Source organism: Ambystoma mexicanum, chromosome 5p (genome assembly GCF_040938575.1).
Source record: "Ambystoma mexicanum isolate Mex_15411 chromosome 5p, UKY_AmexF1_1, whole genome shotgun sequence".
Lineage (NCBI taxonomy): Eukaryota > Metazoa > Chordata > Amphibia > Caudata > Ambystomatidae > Ambystoma > Ambystoma mexicanum.
In genome coordinates, this window is record NC_090930.1 from 230595588 (window position 1) to 230618448 (window position 22861).

A 22861-nucleotide genomic window follows, 5' to 3' on the forward strand; every position below is an offset into this window, starting at 1 on the left:
GGTAGGGAGCACTGCATTTGCTTTATCAGTAGGAAACGGAAGGAACCAGAAACAAGACAGACCACCAACTCTTGTGATGGTCAACCATAGAGTGTGGATGTTTTGCCATTGTGTGATCTTTGAAGAAGTTTAGACCATACTTGTATGGATCTACTTTTGTGATTCAAACTGGCCACCAATCCTCGAGATGGTTCATGCAATTGAAAGGGGAGAACCCAAAACTTCTGAGATGGTCAATCTGCCTGCAAGGGTTTGATTTCACCATTGAGCACAGAGCAGGATGTCACCACCAAAATGCTGATGGTCTCTCTAGGATGTTTTTAACTGACCAGAGGGACAGATTCATCCAGAAGTGGATTAAATCCTCCTCTCCCTTAGTCTGGGGGGGGGCGTGTGTTAGGGAAAATGTTCATAAATGGCTAATTCCCCTTACCTATTGAGTCCCTCAGCAGCTTTGCTGGATTTCTAGCATTTATTTTTTCCACTTGGTAAGAGTGTGAACCTTTTTCCCACTCTTACATGTGTTTTGCCATGTGTCTTTTTGCCATGTTGTGTGTTCTTGGGCTCTGGAGCCTCACCTACTCCATGAGCACCACTTTTGTGTGTGTTACACAGCACCTTCAGTGCAGTAAAACAAGGTTGTCTTTTAGACTTCCCACTGACTCAATTTTTCTGGGGCTGACTACTGTCCCCCAGAAACATGTAAAGTTTCCATTTACTTTATGTAGTCTCTTTAAACCACAGACCCAGTACACCCCATCTTACATGGAGTATTGGAAAGGGTTAATTCTTATCCCTTTTAGTCTGTGCCTCTTGGAGCCTTGTTTTGCACCCTTAACATTAAGACTTGGCTGGTGCCAGTGGTAACTACCCTAACTTTCCTACCGCGATTATATTACATAAATGTGGTATTGTTTTAGGCTATTATATTAGCCTCGAACATAAACCCGCTTGAAAAATACATTTTATTTTGGCTCCGGCCCGGTTTTTTCACCATTTCTTTTTGTTAAAGTCTTTCTCGTGTTTTTCTCGGCGTGCCAAACCGGGGATGATTCCTTTGTGTAGGATGCGAGGGAGGGATCTTCGGACCCCTGCCATGGGTTCCCTTGGTAACCCAAGTCGCACTCTTGTCTGATTGGCTAAGGGGACTGGCCTTGACAGGCCAGCCACCCTGCTGTGTGATTGACAGCCAGGCTGTATGAATTGGGAAAAACTGCATAAAAAGCAGGTCTCTGGGATTGGAAAGGCAGAGTCACCACTGGAACGCAGAACCAACGAGGAACTGGAAGAAGAGGACCCCTACCTGCATATAATTCTGCCTAACAGTTCTTCAACCAATTACCCTATAAGAGCCCCCTTACTGATATCATAATTCCCCACTCTGCCATCATTTAAACATATGCCAAAGATACACACATTGTCTGCATATGGTATCAGGTAATATTGTCCCCGTATATAATGTTGCCATACATATAATCACCGGGAAACAGCATATGTGACATTTTAAATGGGGACAATGTATGGGGTAAATGGGAGCGGAGGTTGTAAGGTTGTCCCCTGTTCCCTTTAAAACAGAAATATTAGAATGTCTCCGTAAAAAATGGCAACATTCTTGAATGGCATCATTTTTGCGGGGACATTATCACATGGAACCCTGCATATTCCATGTCTTCCCAGATTACATTCAACCCATTTCAGGCTGACTTTTACAAATCCAGGATTTGATTATGGATATTGACTGTTGCCTTAAAGAGCTAGAAGAACTAGAAGACATAGATATTTTTCTTTGGCAAAACATTTTTCTCATTTCACCATTTTGCTAATACTCCTTTTTATCTGTGCTCCTCAGGACATTTTGTCTTAGGCAAATACATTTGGATCATCTCCTCTCATTTGTCACGCAAACCCATCTCACACAAAAGTCACACTTCTAAATCCATGTCCTCTCTCTGATGATATTTCTGAGATTTAGCATGTCTCATAACTCATATCTGCATTGTTCCAGTTTCAGCTACATCCTTCTGACACGTCTGGCAAAAAATATTAGGCAGCAGATTTTTTCTCTGTACTGGATCCCTCATTGTTCCTCTGCTACATGCATAGGAAATAACTACACTTTATCTGAGATATAGGTTCATAGAGAGTTAATAGCCACCAAGATCAGCAGGCTCCTTGTTCAATGTGATTGCTGCTTTAAAAAATTAAATGTGATTTCATGACTTTCCTACCCCCATCATATCTTTGGAGAACTAGGTTCAGTTCCAGAAAAAGCTCAACACGTTTCTCTTCAGGAGATAATTTTTGCCTTGAAACCTTTCTGGATATAACAGAGCATGTGGTCTCTGTGTATTGGTTCTGTCTCATTTAGGTGTGGCAATACTTTAGCGGACTATGACGCTTTTGTGAAGTAGTGGTCTCTCATTTGGCGAGAAACCAGCGAATTTGTCATCCTGTGACGCGCTTTGAAGTTTCACCATTTAAAGGTAAATTTGTGGGTGCCCTGTTGGGACCCGTGTGAGTGTGGCATAACCTCTATGCCATGTTCTTTTTCTACATTTTGTAGTACTTCCTTTCCCTCTTTTTGGAACTCATTAGTTTTTTCTTTTACTCTTACAGGCTCGGAGGTTCTTTCCTTCCTTTGCCTGTATAGAAGTTTGAATCTACCCTTTCAGCATGGTGTTGAAGAGATTAGTGGATGCTTTTTTTAAAAAAATTCCCCTGAAGAATGTTCGCCCGAACTGGGCAGTGAAGAACAGAAACATGTTGGGATGGTTGTTGTTTTAGAGACACATTGAGATTTTTTTGTGTTATGTTATGTGATATCTTTTGTGTCATGCAAATAAGTGAATTTTGTATTTCATGTTTTAGTAACTGTTTTTTAGTGTTTAGTACACTGTGTTAGGTGAGGGTAGTGTTTTATGTTTAAATTCAGTTCGAATTATTTGAATAAAAATTTGTTATACACATTTTTTAATCAATCATAGCAGACGGTCCATTTTGTCAGGACTAGTGATGCCGGAAAACCTTATAGAGTTCCTGTGTAAAGGGGGTTGGATGTAAGTAAAACAAGACGTGTTATCTTACTCTTTATTGTATTATACATATTGATATCCCTGTCAGTAGAGTAGGATGTTATTATAGGGACTGTTTATACCTATTTGAACATACTACTTGATGCCTTATAGAACATCTGCATTCTCTGATCACTGCATCTTTTTATGCACTTCATCTTCAGCTTCATACAACATATACTGGGCAAGGTATACACATTTCGTCGAATGATTTTACATCGTGGGACTTTTCATCGCCAACCCTTTCATCGCCAAAAACTTTGGTTTGGGGTATGATTATTTAAGTAAGGGGGGGTTTGATAAATACATTTTAAAAAAGGAGTTTTTGGTGATGAAAGGGTGACAATGAAAAGTCCCACGATGTAAAATCATTCGGCAAAATAACGTAGAACCACTGGGCAATGGCTAGTCATACTACCATTTATCCTTGCCATTTATTGGTTCTGCTTCTTCAGATATCTCATTCAGATGGCCATCATATTTCGTTTCATGCAGATAAGGTTTTCTCAAAGGGTACCTAGGCTCCCATATCATCTTAGGTACTGGCCTTTTTTTGGCATTGGACTTAGTCAATATTCTGCTCTTTGTCGATTCAGCTGTTCTGTATATGTCTCATACTCTGGTTTCCAGAATAAAGGTAAAGGGGCGGGTCGTTTGAGGTGGGGGTACATGTCTCCTTCTCTACACCTCCTTTGATTTGCATTAATTGACTCACAACTTTTATTCTTGCACATTACTTACTTGTGATTTTCCACTGCGCATTCCCTTTCACTGTACGGAAACAAATGTGTCATAAGTATGTGAAAGATCAGCCGTCTCAATTTCCTTATCTTTTGCTTTTGCGGTGCAACAAATTAACTGTATTTGCATTTGGCCCGATTAAAAAAACTCCAGTAAAAAAGAAACATGTCTGATTCAGTGACATGCTGTAACGTGCAGTACATAGCTATTTGGCTTCAACAGAGTTTATGTTGATTGGAACATGGGCTGCAGTATGTCATAGTTCGATGGATTCTAGAAAAAAAACAGCATGGATAGCACATGGGTTAAGAACTTGCCTATGAATTGGTACAAGCCTGCACTTCATATTTTCAAATATGCGGCACAGCAACTCATTATCTATGCAAGGTCATTAATCAGGTAATAATCAAAGCTAATTTTACAACTCTAAAAATGGGAAGAATCTGGCAGGAAGTGCTATAAAGAATTATGACAATGTTTAATAGGGATTATAGTTCTCAAAATGTGAAGATCACAGGAGAGAGTATGCAGGAGATATGGGTACTAAGATAAAGGGGTACATCCCTTGGTATCTGTCGAGGTCTCAGAGTAGGGATCCCAACCGCAAGAGGTATAGCTCTCAGGAATGAGGCTCAAATATAAGGTGGTTCAAACTTGTAGGTTACATATGGACATCTACTGATTCTTGGTCCATATTGCAGGGGCATGGCATCAGACCTCATGGTAGGAAGGGTACATATGTCGTGGGTGGGGTCATACCTAATGATAGGTTCAGATCTTTGTGTTTAGCAGGAATCAGAAGTGAAGTCAGTCTTCACAGTTGAGGACTGTGTGTGGAATATCAGATCTCAGTGTGTGCAAAACTCAGTGCAGCGATCAGAGTTAAGAGTGGTTGCAAATTTCAGAATATCAAAAGAAGAAATTAGAGGTGTGGTAGGACCTCCTCATAGGGGCCACCTCAAGGTAATTTAAGATATTGGGGTAGGATTCTCAGCTTTGCAAATCTAGAGCGGCACCCTTTGATCATGCTATTGTTTATTCAGACACAATGCTATATTTCCAGAGTGCTAGCATTCCTAAGAACGCAAATTGCCACGCAATGTCTCGAACTAAATTGCATGTGTTTAATTGGGAAGTTAAAACCAAGAAAGGTCAGTTTCGACTTCAAAAACGAGAAGCTTGAAAAGAACCCTTGTCCGTGAGAGCCTCGATTTTGGCAAATATAAAGACCAAATACAACAATTGGTTAAAAGCAATGCGAGCCAAAATATATCGGAAGGATGTGGAATCTATGTTGTCTTCATTACAATCTAAAAGTATTGCAGGAACTTGGTCCCTTTTGAATCAAGTGGCTCACAATCCCCAGGCTGTTGCACAGGCTAATAACGTTACAGAGCAGAATTGGATTACTCATTTTTCTCAGCTATATGCCTCTCCTCTAAACTCCTCTCATTCTAACACCAGGGAAGGCTATATGCAATTCCATCTAAAATTCGATCTGGATGATATTCGTTTTTATATTAAAAAAAATAAGTCAGTCGGGAGCCTGTGGTCCGCATGGTCTATCAAATCAGACCCTTAAAAGACATCCAACTATGGGTGAGAATGTTAACATATTCTCCATAATCAAAGTTACTCAAGTCTTGCTGACAACATGGAAACATTCTATAATAGTCCTCATATATAAAAAGGGAGATCAAACTTTACCCACTAGATACAGACCCATAGCGTTATTAGATGCCCCAGGAAAAATCTTTTCCAGAATAATTCTGAGGGACTTAAATGAATGGACATTACAAAATCAATTTAGAGATCCCTTTCAAATAGGTTTTGTTGCTGACCTTGGAACCGATCCCAATGTGATTGTCTTGAACATGCTAAAATCTAAATATGCGGCTAGAAATCACTTGCTATACATAGCATATATTGATTTTCTATCTGCATTCGATTCCATTGATCGATCCATCATGTATCATAAACTTATGTGGTATAATTGCCCTCCCTCCATATCGTCCTTGATTATAAAGCTTCATTTGAATACGACAATGCAGGTTAGGCTAATCCTTGCAGGCAAATTATCTGCATTTTTCAAAATGCACCGAGGTCTCAAACAGGGATGCATATTGGTGTCATCCATATTCAATCTGTTCTTGTTTGATCTGGGGATATTTCTGCAATCTATTCAATCTTATCCTCCAAAATTGGGCATTCAAGCAATTTGTCATCCATTATATGCAGATGATCTTATACTCAGTTCGCAGACTCCTACAGGATTGCAGACTTTGCTTAAAGAATTGGATCTGTATGTCTCTGCCAACAATTTGACGAGTAATTTGCAAAAAACACAAATAATGGTGTGCAAACCCCATTTAAAAACAAAAGTAAGATCCTGTAATTGGTATCTACAAAAGGAAACCCTATTAAGAGTACAACACTATAAATATCTGGGCATCAGCATTTCGGACACTAGGTAGCCATGGCGATGTTAGCGCCATGGCTACCCCGTTACCGCATACCGGGCCCGGGTTCCCTGAATGGGGAAATATTGGGCCATTCCAACCTTGGAGGGCCCAGTATTTCCCCATTCAGGGAACCCGGACCAAGTACTTCCCCATTCCCATTTGAGTTCACATAGGGCTCAATGGGAATGGGGAACATGCTAACAACGGGCCCGTAAAAACGGGCCCGTTGTTAGTATGCTGGTCGTTTAGCGGCTCACACTAAGGGCGCCTGGAAAAACCAGTCACCCTTAGCAGGCCAGCTAAAGGACCTTGTAAGGGGTTAATGGAACCGGCACCATTACTGGTGCCTTTAACCCCTTACCACCAACCTCAGAATGAGGTGTCTAATCAGTTTATCGAACATGAGATGAGTTGCAAATTTCAAACTCTAATCTCACAAGCAAAATTATTGAAAGGTAAAGTTTGCAAATTTGCTATGACACATATTATGCAATTCTATCAGCAAAAGGTGATTCATAGCTTATATTATGGTGTTGAGACAACTCTGCCGAAGGACCATAACTGGTGGTACAAGCTTGAATCACAACTTTGGAAGCAAATACTCCACTTGCCCAAATCTACTTCATTAACTCTTATACGTTATGAATTAGGTTTACTGTCATTGCAATCTCAAATCAAGTGGAGAATGACTGCATTCCTTAGGAAATCTATTCTGGGGATTTCTACCTGTGGCATTTTAGGTATTATGGCTCAACACCTATTGGCACGAGAAAATATGTTCACAAAGCTGTGGTGCAATTATACACTGCATGCATTAGCTGATGCCTCAATCACGTTAGATTTATTACTTTATAATCCCCAATGAGCCAAAAATAAATGTACCAACATGACTGGATTAAGAATCACAATTCTTGTCTCAAATACGAAGACTTTAATACCAACCCGTTTAGTAATAACAGATTTTGTACAATGGAGGATTATCTCACCAAATGTCCATCACCATATATACGTGATCAATATTTAAGATTTAGGCTGAATTTATGGCCCACCAGAGAGATTATGGTTAGAAGGAAACTAATATCAACGGAAATGAATTATTGTCGATTTTGTTTAGACAAAGCTGAAAAAGAAAGCTTAGAGCATTGCATAATGGTCTGTCCTATGTTGAATTCCCAACAAAAAATCAATTTCAAGAAACATCTAGTGAACACTCATTGCAATATGGAAATGAGAAAAATTTGGCAACTAATATTCAATAGTTCTAAATTAGCGGTATGAGTGGCAATTGTTCAATTTCTGGATGCAATTTGTCCGAAAAGTTGAAGGGTAAATAATGCAATCTAATGAAATGCAATGGTGCAATATTCTATTTCGTCTTTTCCTAAAGCAATGAGACATATTTTATGGAACATTATAACAATTTGCATGAATATTTACACATTTTTATATATTACTTACTTTTCTAATGTGGTGTAATGTGACAATTGTTATGTAATATATTGTTTATTAATTTCTATTTATTTCTGAAGTGATGTATGGTCATGTTTTGTTATATTTGAAAGGATGATTTTATTATCCAACCAAATAAAAAAAATGTGATTCTCTTTTTGACTGGATGCCAATGTAGCATCATTAGTACTGGAGTGATGTGGTCCCTTCGAGAGAGTATGAGGAGAAGTCTGGCGGTTACATTTTGTATACATTGCAGTTTCTTCAGTAGATAATCCAGTATTCCGAGGTATAGGCTGTTGGCGTAGTCTATCCTGAACATGATGAGGTAGATGATGGCCAGTGTTTTTTGCATGAGTTAAAGGTATGGTAGAATCTTTTTGATTGTGTGCAGGTGGAAGAAGCATTTCCTGTTTATTGCATTTACGGTCGGTTCTAGGATAAGCTTGTTGTTCATTAGGATTCCAAGGTTTTTGACTATTTTGCATGGCATTGCCGCTGTTCCTAGTTCTGTGGGCCATAGGATGTATTCTTTGCTTCCCTAGTTTTTGGATATAATCATGATTGCTGTCTTGCCCTGGTTAACTTTGAGGCTGTTTGTGTTCATCCAGTCTTAGAGTTCTTTGAGACAGTCTACTATCTTTGTGTTCTACTCTTGTAAATCTTCTATTTTGTAGATGATTTGGGTGTCACCTGCACAGCTGTAGCAGGTGATTATATGTCTTTTGGAGTCATGTAGATGTAGAAGAGGTGTGTGGTTAGGGAGGATCCTTGTGGTACTCCATAAGTGGTGTCCCATGGCACAGATTGAATTGCTTTTATCCATACTGTTCCTGCTCTTTCAGATAGTAAAGATTTAATCCAGAGCAGCACTGTATCAATGATCCCTATTTCTTCCAGTCTCTTGATGAGGTTGTTGTGGCTGATTGTGTTTAATGCCGCAGAGAGGTCAAGTAGTATCAGTGCTGAGTTTATGTTGCAATCTGCGCTGGTCTTTAGGTCATCGCAGATAGAAAGAAGTGCTGTCTCTGTCCCTCTCATGAGTCTGAAGTCGAATTGTGCCTGGTCCAATAGTTGGTGGTTTTCAACGTGTTGAAGTGTGTGTTCCTAGTCATAGGTCTCTACCAGTTTTGGCAGATAGGGAATGTTTGATATTGGTCTGTAGTTAGAGAGGTCTTCCACATTGCCTGTAGTATCCTTGAGGAGTGGTTTCACGTACGCAGATTTGGAAGCCTATGGTACTTTCCCTCTTGCGAGTGATTGGTTGAAGAGGTTTCTGTGGCATTCCAGTGGCGTGCCCTGTGTAAGGATTGTTTTACATTTGTGTGGTGGGCAGGGGCCCATTGGTGAGCTTACTTTGATGATATGATTCACCCTCTTGATGAATCTCTATCCTGATATTTGGGCGAATCTTTGCTGTTTGTTCTGTGGTTCAGGGGTATGTGGGGCATGGTGCATGGTCTGGTTGATTGGTCTGCATTGTATGATCTGATGTGTGTCAGTGATTTTATTTTTAAAGTGGTCTGCAAGGTAGTCGCCTAGTTTTTGTGAAGGTTCTTCTGTGTTGTTGCATCAAGGTGGGTTTCTCATCTCATTGATGACGTTGAATTGTTCTTTCCGGTTGTTGGTGGCTTTTGTGATTTGGTTGTCGTAGTATTTCTTTGTGGATTTCAGAATTTCCTCTTTGTGTGCTTGGATTTGTTTTTGATATTGTATTCTTTTTTCCTGGTCATAGTTTTTCCTCCATTCTAGTTCAAGTTTCCGGTTTGTTTTTTTTTCATTGTATAGAGGTGGGGTGTAACCCTTCTTGCCACTGCTTTCTTTTGTGATGTGATGAAGGATTTTTCCAAGGTGATTCTTTCTATTGTTTCAGTCATCCATTTCTGGATTATGTCAGCTGTTTTGTCTATGTTGGTTCCATTCAGGTTTGCGGTTGATAGTTTCGAGGATACCAGTTGTTCTTTTAAGTTACTACTTTTGATAGTTTTCCAGTTTCTTTGCCAGATCACATGGAGCTTTTGAGGCTGTTTGGGTGCTTTGTCTGGTAGTTGGATCACCAATGGTATGATGAGATGGTCACTCCATAGTATTTGTATTGGTGGCGCAGTTGAGATCAGTTTTTTGTTGGCAAAGATTGCGTTGTGAGTGTGTCCTGTTGTCTATGTCGCTCCATTAACCATCTGCCACAGTTTCATTGTCTCAAGCTGCTCAATTAGTGAGTTTTGTGAGGTTGTGTTCTCTTCTGCAAACCATTTGTTGAAGTCCTCGAGGATTATCAGGTGATCGTGTTTGATGGCCAGATTTGGGGTGGCTTCTATGACGGTGTCTACGAAGTATGAATGTGAGGTTCGTTTTTTAGTTCACTGTCAGGTGAAGTAGGAGGGATTAGCAGTTTCAAATGTTCAGCAGGTTATCTGTTTTAATTTTCTGGTCTTCTTTGTAGGCTATTGTAAGTCCTGCTCTTTTTCATTTTCTGTTACCATTTGAAGTTTTTGGGTAGACATCTATGTAGTGTGACTTTGTATTTGTCATCTAACCGGGATTTGTGACAAATAGGATGGACAGTAATCTTGCGTTCATTAAAATGCAGTGTATTTTTTTAACAGTGCTTTATTGTGTTCTTTGTTTAGTCTTATGGTGGCCTAGTTGCCAGGTTTCACTGTTGCTCTCAGGATGTCAGGGGTGTTCAGTAGGGTCTGTTTCGTCGTTCAGTAGATCTGCTAGGATTCGTATTGGGTTCCTGACTTCTTCTGAATCCTCTTTTGTATCTCGTTGTAGTTGCTTTTGGTGCCTTAGAATTTTGATTATATATGGAGTGAGGGTGGTGTTTTCCCTCTTGTTCCTTCCAGATCTTTCTGGTATTTTCTTGTGCAGTCCTGGTATCTTGCTGGTTTGTCTAGCATCAGTGGTGGTTGTGAATTGTTCTGGTGGGTGGTCTGTCGTGAGGTAACGTGTTAGGTATAAAAAATGTTCCCTTCTTTTGTAGCTTGTCCTATTTTCTGTCATGCTTATGGGTGTGTATTCCGTTGTTGTGTCTGTGTTTGTTGGTGTGGTGCCATGGTGTGGGTACATTAGATTTATTCTTTCTCCTTGTTTTCTCTAGCATTGTTTCATTGTATGTTGTGGCAAATTGTGCTCCTTTGTAGTCTACTAGTTTAATGTGTTTGTGTTATTGTTGTGTTTTGGTCTGCAAAGGCCCATGCCTGCTGGCAACACTTTCCTGAGTTTTGTTTGATTTTTAGTTGTCCTTCAGCTTCTTTGTGGTATTTGGTGGCCTGTGGTTACGGATGATGGGGCGTGTTGGAAGGGGGTTCTTATGGTCTCATAGCTAGCAGATTGGGTAGATTGGGTAGGGAGGGAATTTTGAGGCAGGGGTGGATAGTGCTTCCTGGGTGCGCGCCTTTAGGATAACTATGGCTAGATTCTGAGTATTGTGGGGCTGTTGGAGCACTTAAGGTTGCTGTCGCTTACTATGTAGCAATGTAACTCTGCAGTTATTTCACTTGGAGCACAGCTGTAACACTAGAGTGCAGCTTGGACTGGACCGTGGCGGAGCTGGATGAAGTGGAGGATGTCTAGTTTTCTGGATCGAGGCAAGAATGCCTACGTTCCAAACACAACAGCAAATGCACAACACCTAGATTCAAGTGCCCTGGATAGAGGGATACAATCCTACATTTCAGACATAACAGCAAATGCAAAACACCTAGGATCGCATTTCCTGGAGAGAGGGAAAAAGCAGGGGAGAAAACACATTTCACATACAGCAGCAAATGCAAATCACCTAGATTCGAGTTTCCTGGATAGAGGCAAAAAAGTCTAAGGTCCTGATTCATAGAAATCTGTGCAGAAATCATGCAAGAGCCGTGCTGCAAGAAGGACATTGTGCAAGCCTAAGCACAGAATCAAAAATTCACGCCCGCATATTCATGGAATGTACTGCACAAAGTAACCGTAATCACAAGTGGGGGATTATATGAAGGACTTGCATGGCCGTTAGCTAGCCGAGACGTTGCATGATCTAATCCAACAATACATCTGAAGCTGCTCAATTGTGGGCGTGCGAGGGACTGCCTGCCGGCCATCCCTCAGAATGCCTATTTTCATAAGTTTTCTCCCATTTTAGGTGTTCTGCCACCTTCCCAGCCCTCTGCACAAGCCACGCCGATGCTCTGCTTGGAGTCTAGAGCAAGGCCCTCGACAGCTCACACAGATGTGCCGAGCCAGTGCAAACTCCTCACAAGTCCAGGGAAAAGTACTGCACATTCGATTCTATGAATCAACAAAGGTGGATTTGCGTGCAGTTCTGCACGCAAGTACCCTATTTTCAGTGCAGATAATTCCATGAATCAGGACCTAATTTCATAACATGGTGGAATGATGTAGCAATTAGCCACTTACACAGTAGAATCCTACATGTGTGTAGTGTAAACACATGACATAAATGGGCAATTGGTTCAGACATTCAAGTAATACAGTAGAAAAGCATTCTTCTCTACAAATGAAAAAAAAAGCAGCAACTAGCTGGTGCCATGCAGACTGTATATTGCATTACAAATGGGTGGCTTTGAGCATCCAAATATTGAAATGAACGGAAAAAAAGTGATCACATTGAATTGTCATGCCTGCCATAGAGAACACAGTTTGGCACTGCTTGAACAGAAAACTACTCTAATATGGAGGAGTCAATTCAAGATCAGGCAGGCAGGGTGTAATCTGCACCATGGGACTTATGAAATATTAATGTTGCTGTAACTATTGCTTGAATGCCTTTGGAATACAATGGGCCTCATTACAACCATGGCGGTACGGTAACAACGGTGCCGGTAAGCTAACAGCACCGTTGCTACCGTACCAACATACTTCGAGCTGTGCTCGCGGGTGCCTGTCAGCCCGCCAGGTCTGGACTGGTGGGCAAAGTGACACCCACGAGCACAACGCTTGGATGCACCAGCACCGTCATCAGCCCTGTGAGGCCGAATGGGGATGTGGAGTCACTTATTACCGGCACCCGTGAATGGGCAATTACCGGGTCTGCCAAACTCTGCATGACCCGGTAATTGCCCGTCCACGGGGGCCAGAAAAAATGCAACTCCGGTGGCAGCCATGCCTGTTTTACAGGCACGGCTACCATCAGGGTTATAATGAGGCCCAATGTCCTGTATGAACATGCTACTGTTAAAAGTAAACTGTGTAGGAAACAATAGCTGATTAGCATACATGAAAAACAAGAAGCATTTGCAAATTAAGACAGTGATAATCCTCTGGGACTTCAACAAATAGTTTGCAGAAGAGAATACAACCTCACAATAATCACTAATCGAGCAGCACAAGACAATGAAACTATGGCAGATCCTGGGGATTCCTCACTAACATTGAGGGCGTTGTCTTCTGAAGTGCGAATCCGATTAAAGCTTTGTGGGCATACAGAGGACCCTACAGAAGCAGAAAACTTTCATCAATTGTCCACTCACCAGAGTCCAGGACAGAGGGATAAAGTTACTTCTAACCGGAGCTGTTCATTCTGCTTTGGCGCTGAGAAAAAAGGTGCCAAAACCACAAAGAGCTGCTGAATCAAGTAGAATTCATTGCAGCCAAGTCCCTCTTCCGAGTGCTGCCACATGTGCCCACTAGACGCCCTCCCTTTTGTCACTCTGGTCAAGGACCAGGAACCAGAGTCTGCTACACTGCAACAGGAAGGCATCCAGCTGGAACAAATTCTTCCGTTCACAGATACTGTGGGGCTTGAAATACATCAGCCTTTTGCCATGTCTGGTGCTTCCTTCCTTGCGGAGTGATATTTTACCCTCTACAGAGTTGACCTCAACTCACTTGCACTTGCCTTTCAGCTTGTGCTACTTAAAGGTGACTCCTCTTGAGGTGATGTGAACTACTGAAATTGCTAAACCATTTTCTAAGAAGAGAGAATCAATACTTAAAACTAGCCCATTAACTTTGCCTGTCCTGGCTCCCTAAATGCCCCCTTCTGGACCTATTGACTTTGGCAGTGTTTGTTCCCTTGCAGGTTTTAATTGTTGAACACTGTTATTATTGGCATAAAAGACTGCCTACATCCCTCTGGGAGAATCTACCTGTTTTTCAAAGTACAAAGTGTGTTCCGATCTTACTAGAACCTTTCTCTCTTTACTACTCAATATTGCAATGGTGATCACATATAAGTGTTGTTACTGACCTCAAATAATGGCACTCTATGTGCTAGAAAATGTATAACATATGAAAAGTTACTCACCTGCCTTATTGCTTCTCTATCAATTGAATCCTAATTTTTGTGATTAATGTTACTATTAGTTGCTGCTTTTTAAAAATGTTTTAACTGTCTTTGTATATAAATATATAAATACATAATTATGATATAACTTTAAGTATGTAAGTCTTTACTTGGATACCTGTATTTACTGATTTCAATTTTACAGTTCTACAGCTCACATTACTCCTCTTAAAATAAGCCTGGCTGCTCAGTCACACTACCAACTGGTGTAGTATAGGCCTATATTCTAGTTTTCTGAATAGAGGGTAAAAAGCCTACATTTCAGACACAACAGCGAATGCAAAACACTTAGATCCGAGTTTCATGGATAGAGGGAAAACAGCCTACATTTCAGACACAACAGCAAATGCAAAACAGCTAGATTCGGGTTTCCTGGATTGAGGAAGAAAAGTGGGGGGGGAAACCAATTTCAAACACAGCAGCAAATGCAAAATACCTACATTCAAATGTCCTAAATAGAGGGAAAAAAGCCTACATTTCATACACAACAACAAATGCAAAACACCTAGTTTTGAGTTTCCTGGATAGAGGGGGAAAAAGTCTACATTTCAGACACAACAGCACATGCAAAACACCTAGATTCGAGTTTCCTGGATAGGTGGAAAAAAGCCGGAAAAAACACTAGGTTTCAGGCACAATAGCAAATGCAAAATACGGAGATTTGAGTTTCCTGGATACAGGCCTGACTGGCAGATATGGCTAACACAATTGGCCTAAGTGCCAGATATGGCTAAATGACACAGTAGGCCTAAATGCCAGATATGGCTAACTAACACAGTTGGCCTAAGTGCCAGATATGGCTAGCTGAGACAGTTGGCCTAAATGGCTATCACCTAAAGGGCTGCAAATATCGCATTTAAGCAATAGAACCTGGGGTGGGCAGGGAGGCATTACCAGTACAAGCAGAAGAAAAGCTCTGGCTTTAATGTAGCCGCAGGGGCTTTACCCGAATGGTAATGCCCATCCCCTGGTATGAGAGTTCTATTCGTATTTGTACCCCAGCACATCGTACCGGGGTACTGATAGCAATGTTTCTCAAGTTGAGAAATGGCACCGCACCTATTTCATTACTCGATAAATGAAAAGCAAAACAAATTACTGCCAGGGATCAGGTTATAGGGACTACGCACAGTCCCTTCTCCATTTCCATGGTGGCCATTAAAACAAATGGGGAAAAAAGTAAACAAAACATGCCCACCATGGAAAAGGGAGAAGGGACTACACATAGTCCCTTCTCTTTTTCCATGGCAGCCTAATGGGTAAAAGAAAAGTAACTGCTCTTTCCTGGCCGGTTAACTACATGGTGATAGCCAATCAGATGTATTGTCACAATCTGATTGACCCGCCCTATGTACTAATACATTTTAGCCAACAGTTTTAGCAGACAGAAATAACTGTTTTAAATCACCTAAAAGGACAAGAATGAACAAAATAAGTGCTACCAGTCATGTACCGGTGTATATGTATTCCGTCAAAAATGCCTGAAATATTGCCAAACCGACATATGTTTTTATTTGTTAACTCTATGGTGAATAACTATAAATAAATAGAGCCGCTATTTTCTAACTTTAATATTTAAGATAGACCTGAAATAATATAAAAATGCTGAAATTTCTAAAATATAGACATTTTCTTTGTAAAAATATGTATCTCCAATAAAGTATATGTTATGGGCAAATGCATCAAGCAAGATGTGTAATGGACAGCCTTTGCAATGCAAAACTGCTCATCAAAGGCATAATGAATTTCCAATCAAACAATGCTCTCTGACCACATGGCAGCGGGAGTAGTCATCTTGAGGCCAATTAAGTGATACACCAAGCTATATGCTGGCCACAGCAGTTTCTGGATGTGAGCGAGGAGCTTGAAGTCAAGCAAATGTTTAGGATGTGGAACTGAGAAATTGAGATGGCCACTGGACATAATTGCACGTAGACTCAACGCTTGTCATGCCTTTCGATTTGCCAGTTATGCTTTTGCCAACAGATATGCAGGGAGAATAGAGACTGACATCAAGAGACTGATGTTCCATAGGGTAGGTGCCTCTGCATGCTGCAGTTGGCATGGCTTCTCACCATGTGCTTCTTGGACTGGGCTCATGGAGCACATGTAGTGATTTAATCTTCCATGTCACCCATGCTAAATGAGCAAATGCTGTAGCAGCCTGGTTGTCTCATCACAGTACCCATCTTTTCTGTCTTCGGTCAGCTATACTGCTCGCTATCTTTAGGTGTGATTCATTTGTACCTCTGGAGCCTTATTCTGCACCTGATACTTTGTCATATTGGACCTCATTTGTTGAACCTGTCGAGAAAAATTGCCTGTGGTTTGGTGCAGCCAAACATGGATCAAAGTTGGATTCTCACTCTATAATTAATATTTTCTCTCATGCCCATTACATTATTTCTTATCATTAACCTATATGTTCTTTCTTATGTTCAATTCCAGAATTGCTCTAATTCAGTGGTTTCAAAAATAAACTAAAACAAAAATGACATCCAATCAAATGTACTTAACATGCTTAATTATGCGCTTTTGCCTAAAAAGTTGGATGTACCTTACAAAATGCCCTGTTACAAAATTGAGTTTTCAAGCAGCCGTATTGCAAGAGAATGTTTTAAGCAAATGTTCTTATAGTTCATCACACACACTTTAAAGAGACAACAAAATGTGGTGTTAATCTTAAAAATAATATAGACAATCAATAAGGTTGACTTAAAAAATGGTTCTGTGACCACACGTAAATATTGGGGGCTTATAAGAGCATTTTTCTATAACCTATAGGAGGTAATCTGCATTTAAAAGGTAAGTTTAGTGTGTAAATAAGCATCAGTGACTTGAGGCTAGCAGAGGGTAAAGGCAGACCCTTGCATGCTATTCACAGTTGAGGAGACAATTGAAAGATTCTGGAAATGGCTCCACGTCAGGGGCTGGACATGACCGATAACGGGCCTGAGTGAAGACAGGATCTCGTCAAGGGCTGTGGGCCATTAGCAGCCATGTCCACCCCACAACAAGTGGGTGATAGCCATTCGCAGCCCATGAAGCATACACAGTGCAATGTTTTAATTTTTTTTTTTTTGTACACAAATAAAGATGGTGCCACCTGGGGAAGAGCCTCGGGTGGCTGGAAACAGCGGGCAGTATACAGTGTGTTCTTGCATGCTTTTCCAGCCACATGATTTGCTGACCGCCCTTCTGTGGGAGCAAGTGCTATTTCTGGCACTCTAGGAGAAGATAGGAAATGTGGCAGGTGACTGTCTGCTTCAAGTATTGCATTCTAATATTTTGGAACTCGAATAATTTGTGTCAGTCACATGTTGAATCCAGGCTCTCACATAGACATCAAGATAAAATAACAATGTTTCAGGGGAGAGTAGAAAACTGCTCCCTTTTTTCAAACCTTTTATATACAAACCCAGCCATGGATCCTCCCCTTAGCACCCCACTCTTCTTGTGGTCCAGGACCCCACCTATGCCTACAACAATGTGATTCCTGACTATACATGATCTATACATGTTTTTGGAGCAGGACTTCCTGGCAGGCTGGACGCTCTCTGTTGTCCACACCGGGAGGCAAAGCTATGCAGTCGTTTTCTCTCTGGGAAACAATGCACCTGTGAAACATCAGTGATGGCCGAGGTAATCCTTGAATACGGTGCTGTGACAGTCCCAGTTCCGCTGTATAAACAAAATACAAATAAGGGAAATGCATCCAGATGGTGAAAAGAAAAGCTGTTACTGGTGCCTCCGGAAGGCACCCTTCGAGCCGGAGCTCAGGCACCATCTGCAGGAGCAGCATGTCACCTCCACATCGGCCATGGAAGGTAAGCCATCGGGCTACTTCCCTCACTTCTGGGCACTGTCTGGGCTCGCTGGTGTGAGTGCCTAAATAGTGCAGCCTGGATGCAATATTACCCGCAGTGCTTTATAATTGTGTAGGAAGCCCTACAGTTATCTACAAAGCGCACCATTATTATTTAGCGATTTGCTGCCATTGCAATCCAATGGGGCATTGCATTTTCAAAATGGTCGACGCCTGTTCCCCACCTCCGTATCTGCCTTCACTTCAGATGCACAGCTGATTGGTCTGTGATCAATATTTGAGCCAATCCAGAAACGCAGGGAGGCGTAGCCAGCCTCTCCACAAAGGCCACAACATCAAGGCTATCAGTTGTCGGAGCCTGTCAGAGCCAGGAGGACTGGGAGGCCTCCTGGGCTCCTTCGTCCGTGAGTAAGATCTTTTGAACCCCTACACCTACAAACTGCAATACTGCACAAAACAATTGCTGCTCATATCTGTCTTAAGGTGCATACTAGTCTGCCATACATAATGCTTATGTCCCATGGTCAGGCATATACGTGATACAATACAAATGATGACACATGTCTGAGGAGTGCCCTACTCTGCGCCCCTTCTTAAGTGTTGGTATCTGCTTCTCCTTTACTGACCACCGGGCCGGCTCGTAGCACGAGACAGCCACCTTTTACTGTCAAATTTATACCACTGTACTTATGTGTGGGGACATCACGTGATCGCGGGAGCGCGGTCTTGCAAAATCTCGTCCCAACGTGATCTTGCGAGCCCACGCTCCACGGGGAGAATGTTGGCAAGAGTGGAGGAAGGCTGGCAGAGCGCCAGACAGGTCGAGCTGGAGAGCGCTGCTCCTGATAAGGAGCCCAGTTACATGAGGCTCACATGAGCCTACACAGACACCTTCCAGGGCATAAATCCAATGCCATAGGAGGCCTCATGGGGGCCCTTGAAGTTTACAGCATGCAGTCCAACTGCACACCTTGCCCCAGTGAAGTAACTGGGAGGCCCAGCCTGACACTGTGAGTAGATGCCACTGCTCAGCCCATGGACCATTGAACACACCTGATGATATATAATAAAGGCAGTTAGAATCACTCCAGGCGTAGTACGAGATAGCCACCCTTTACTGTCAAAGTTATACCAATGTACTTATGTTGAGCATAAGAAAGTGCACACGTCAGTGCTCTTCTGCCACCTTCGTTTGAATGTAACCACTTGTATACTTTTGCACCTTGCCGGCCTGTTTCGCCATTGTGTGTGATATGCCCCATAAAGCCTGTACTATATAATTGTCCTGTTTGCACGACCCGCACCTCTTTTTAACCAGTGCCCGTCCCGGTTTCCATGCACCAGCCCTAAGCCACTCTGCCTCTGCCAACGACCACTCGCTGTAAACACTTGTGTACAAGCGCGATAGAAACAAAATATCAATCAATCAATCAATTCCTACCAAGGCTACCGTGAGCATCCTTGGCTGCGCTACATTGCTGTGTTTTTTAGCGTCTGAAAAGTAGAAGCAGCTGTTCTGTCAATGCGCATATCCTAGCCTACACTACATGGTGTCGCACCAGCCTCACTCAGTTAACTCGAAAAAGCCCAGTTGTTTAATGCATTACCTTAATCTGCCCTGTCATTTCGAAACATCCCATTTTAACAATGTACTCATCAGATCTGCTGTTTAGCTGAAATAGTGTACTCTATTAAAGGGTTTACTGGTCCTGTTCTGCTAAGTCGAAATAGCCTAGTTCTTCAATACATTTATCAGATCTGTTCTGCAAATTCGTAACAGCTCACTCTACCTACTTGGCTTCCAGTCCTTGCATTGAAAAGCCGAACTAGCCCAAACTGCCATTGCACACTCTGGCTATGCCAGCACAGCTGCTCACTCTGAATCAGCCCATTACTGTAATGCCAGTCTACGCTATGGATAGAACTGCTAGAATTGTCCTACTGTCCAAACTCTAGAGCTCCTGTGCTTTAGCGCTCTCAATTCCTATTTAGCTATTGCCTCCCAGCATTCACTCCTAGCAGATTAATTCTGTTCTTGCTTACCTGGACCATCACCTAACAATACATGACTGGAGTCATTGTCTTATTATATAACCAGTTAATTCCTGTATCCATTCAGGCTAAACCAACCCTTCCTCTTCCCATTCACAACTACTTCTAAATCATGCTAGTATGGTCAACCGTCATCATGTTCCCTTTTTGCCTTATCTGACACTACACTCCTTGCAGTGGAAGTCCCTATAATGTACACATAAATGGCTCGTGCCTCACCAAAACAGCCTGCCCAAGGCACCATCCCATCCCTTGTCCTACTCCGTTCTTGCCTTGTACAGCACCATTCCCACCTACTACTAATATCAGTATACTCGAAAAATCTAAAGCGAACACACAGACCCCCATATTCATGACACTTCCGACACATAACACCCTAAGTTAAGGTGGAACTACAGTAACCCTGCAAACAGCCAGTCAATACCTGCCAATATCATCCCACCATCTAAACCTCTAACTAATGTTTCCCAAAGGACTCTCCATAATACATCCCAAACTAACCCCAAACCAAGCACTAACGCTAGACCAACGACTGCTAACACAGCAAACTCTACACCAAAACCGCCTTCCACCCTCAAATATGCCCTCATAAATGCCCGCTCCATAGGAGCCCATGCTACAGAAATACATGACCTCATCACAGAATCCCAACTCGACATCTTAGTTGTTACAGAATCTTGGCTACACCAAGCATCTGGCCCTATCAATCTTTGTCATTTGCAGATTCCCAAACCCAAATAACTAGTGAGAGATTGATATACTACTACTATTAGCGCCCCTCATCAAACCTAACACAAAATATATCCTCCTGGGAGACATGAACATAGGTTTTAACGACAGCCACAACCATAAAGCAGAAGCTTTGCACTCCTCCCTGAAAGACATGAGCTTTACTCAGCTAGTGAACTCCCCCACCCACACTAAAGGTCAAATTATTGACTGGGTCCTCACGCTCAACATGGATGTCTCTATTAACGCCATAAACCCACTTGACTGGTCACACCATCACAGCATCATGTTCACCATTAATACTTTTGAATCCCCGGCACCCACACCCAAAATCCCAATCTCGTTTGAAACTAGAAACCTGCACAAACTCACACCAGAAAATGTAGAACCTCTCCTGTCCAAGGTGTTAAACACACTGTCGATCAATAATGACAGTCCTAACATAATAGCAGATGCCTACCACAACTGTCTTATGGCCACCATAAATGCAGTAGCCCCAATCATCACAAAAACTAAACGCTCAGAAAAATGTTTGTGCTTCTGGTTCAGTGAGGAACTCGTTGCACTTAGGAGATCTAAACACGCCTGTAAACATACCCATAAGAAACACCCCTCAACAGAAACTGAGACAGCCTACCAGATAGCCAATCGATCGTACAAGAAAGCTATCATTACCCACAAAGCTAATGCCTTTAATGCTCGAATCAGTAGCGCCACATCCGATTCTAAAGAACTTTTCTCAATCCTAAAAGAACTGGAAAATCCAACAACAATTACCAACTGTACCAATTCCAGTAAAGAATGGTGTAATACCATCAATGATGCCCTTGCTGCTAAGTTGAATCTTCTACAAAATAAAATTGTAGCTAAAAAACAACTTCTAGGGGACAAACGGGCCACAAATAATCATATACCTACCCTCAATCAAAATGCCAATCTACTTTCCAGTTCACCCCAGTCTCACAAGAACTAGTGTTCAATACTATATCCAAACTCAAAGCTTCAAACTATAAGGGAGACTCAGTCCATGCAAAAGTTGTGAAATCCTGCGCACATACTCTAACACCAATCATAACCAAATTCATAAATGCCTCCTTCGACAAAAACATGGTGCCAGCTAGTATTAAGGAAGCTTGGGTCACCACGTTACTAAAAAAACCTAACCTTGACCCCCACTGTGCCCACTAACTACAGACCCATACCTTCGGTCCAATTCCTATTGAAAATTCTTGACAAAATAGCATTTAACCAAGTCCAAGCACACCTGGAACAGAGTCAACTCCTTGGCACCAGACAATCGGGTTCCCCCCCAACCATAGCACGGAAACAGCCCTACTGGATCTTAAAATCCAAATGGACACTATCAGACATTCTGGAAAACTATGCATTCTACTCATACTAGACCTGTCTGCAGCGTTCGACTTGGTGGACCATGATAAACTCTGTGGAACACTAGCCAAAGATTTCAATTTTTCCAAAAATGCCACCTTGTGGATCAAATCTTTCCCGGCTGATCGTACCTCAAGAGTGTCCATAGTCAAAGAAGCTGCTGATCCCATACCGGTCCCCATACGCATCCCACAAGGATCCTGTCTATCACCCACTCTCTATAACACCTACACTTAGCATTGTACAATATGGGTGTCATCTACACTAACTTTGCCGATGACACCAGATCCTCATACCACTCTAAGGGAACTACGTCCAAGATACATTGACTATAAACAAAATCTACTCCATAATCCAAAACTGGATGGCTCTAAACAGTCTTTGCCTTAACGACGACAAGAGAGATAAACTCATTGTGGGCTCTCAGTCTAAAATAAACGCTCTTCATCCTAACTACTCTGCCATCATTATAGACGGCAACACCATTCCAGTACTCAAACACGTTAAAATGTTAGGAGTATACCTGGATTCTAACCTCTCCCTAACCAAACACATCAGCACACTCTCCTCATACACCTCCTACACATCAAAACTCATCTCCCTTAGCCGCCAATTCTTGACACCCACCAACTGCAACACACTAGCCAGGGCCTTGATTCCATCAAGACTTGACTATTCCAATGTATTACTCCTAGGCACCGCCACCACTAACCTCAACAAATTGCAGCTGATACAAAAAAAAGCATTGAGGGCTGCCTTGGAATAAGAAAATCAGATCACATATCCAAAACCATAAGAGAACACCACTGGCTACCCATCAAAGCCAGAGTCATATTTAAATCATTATGCATCA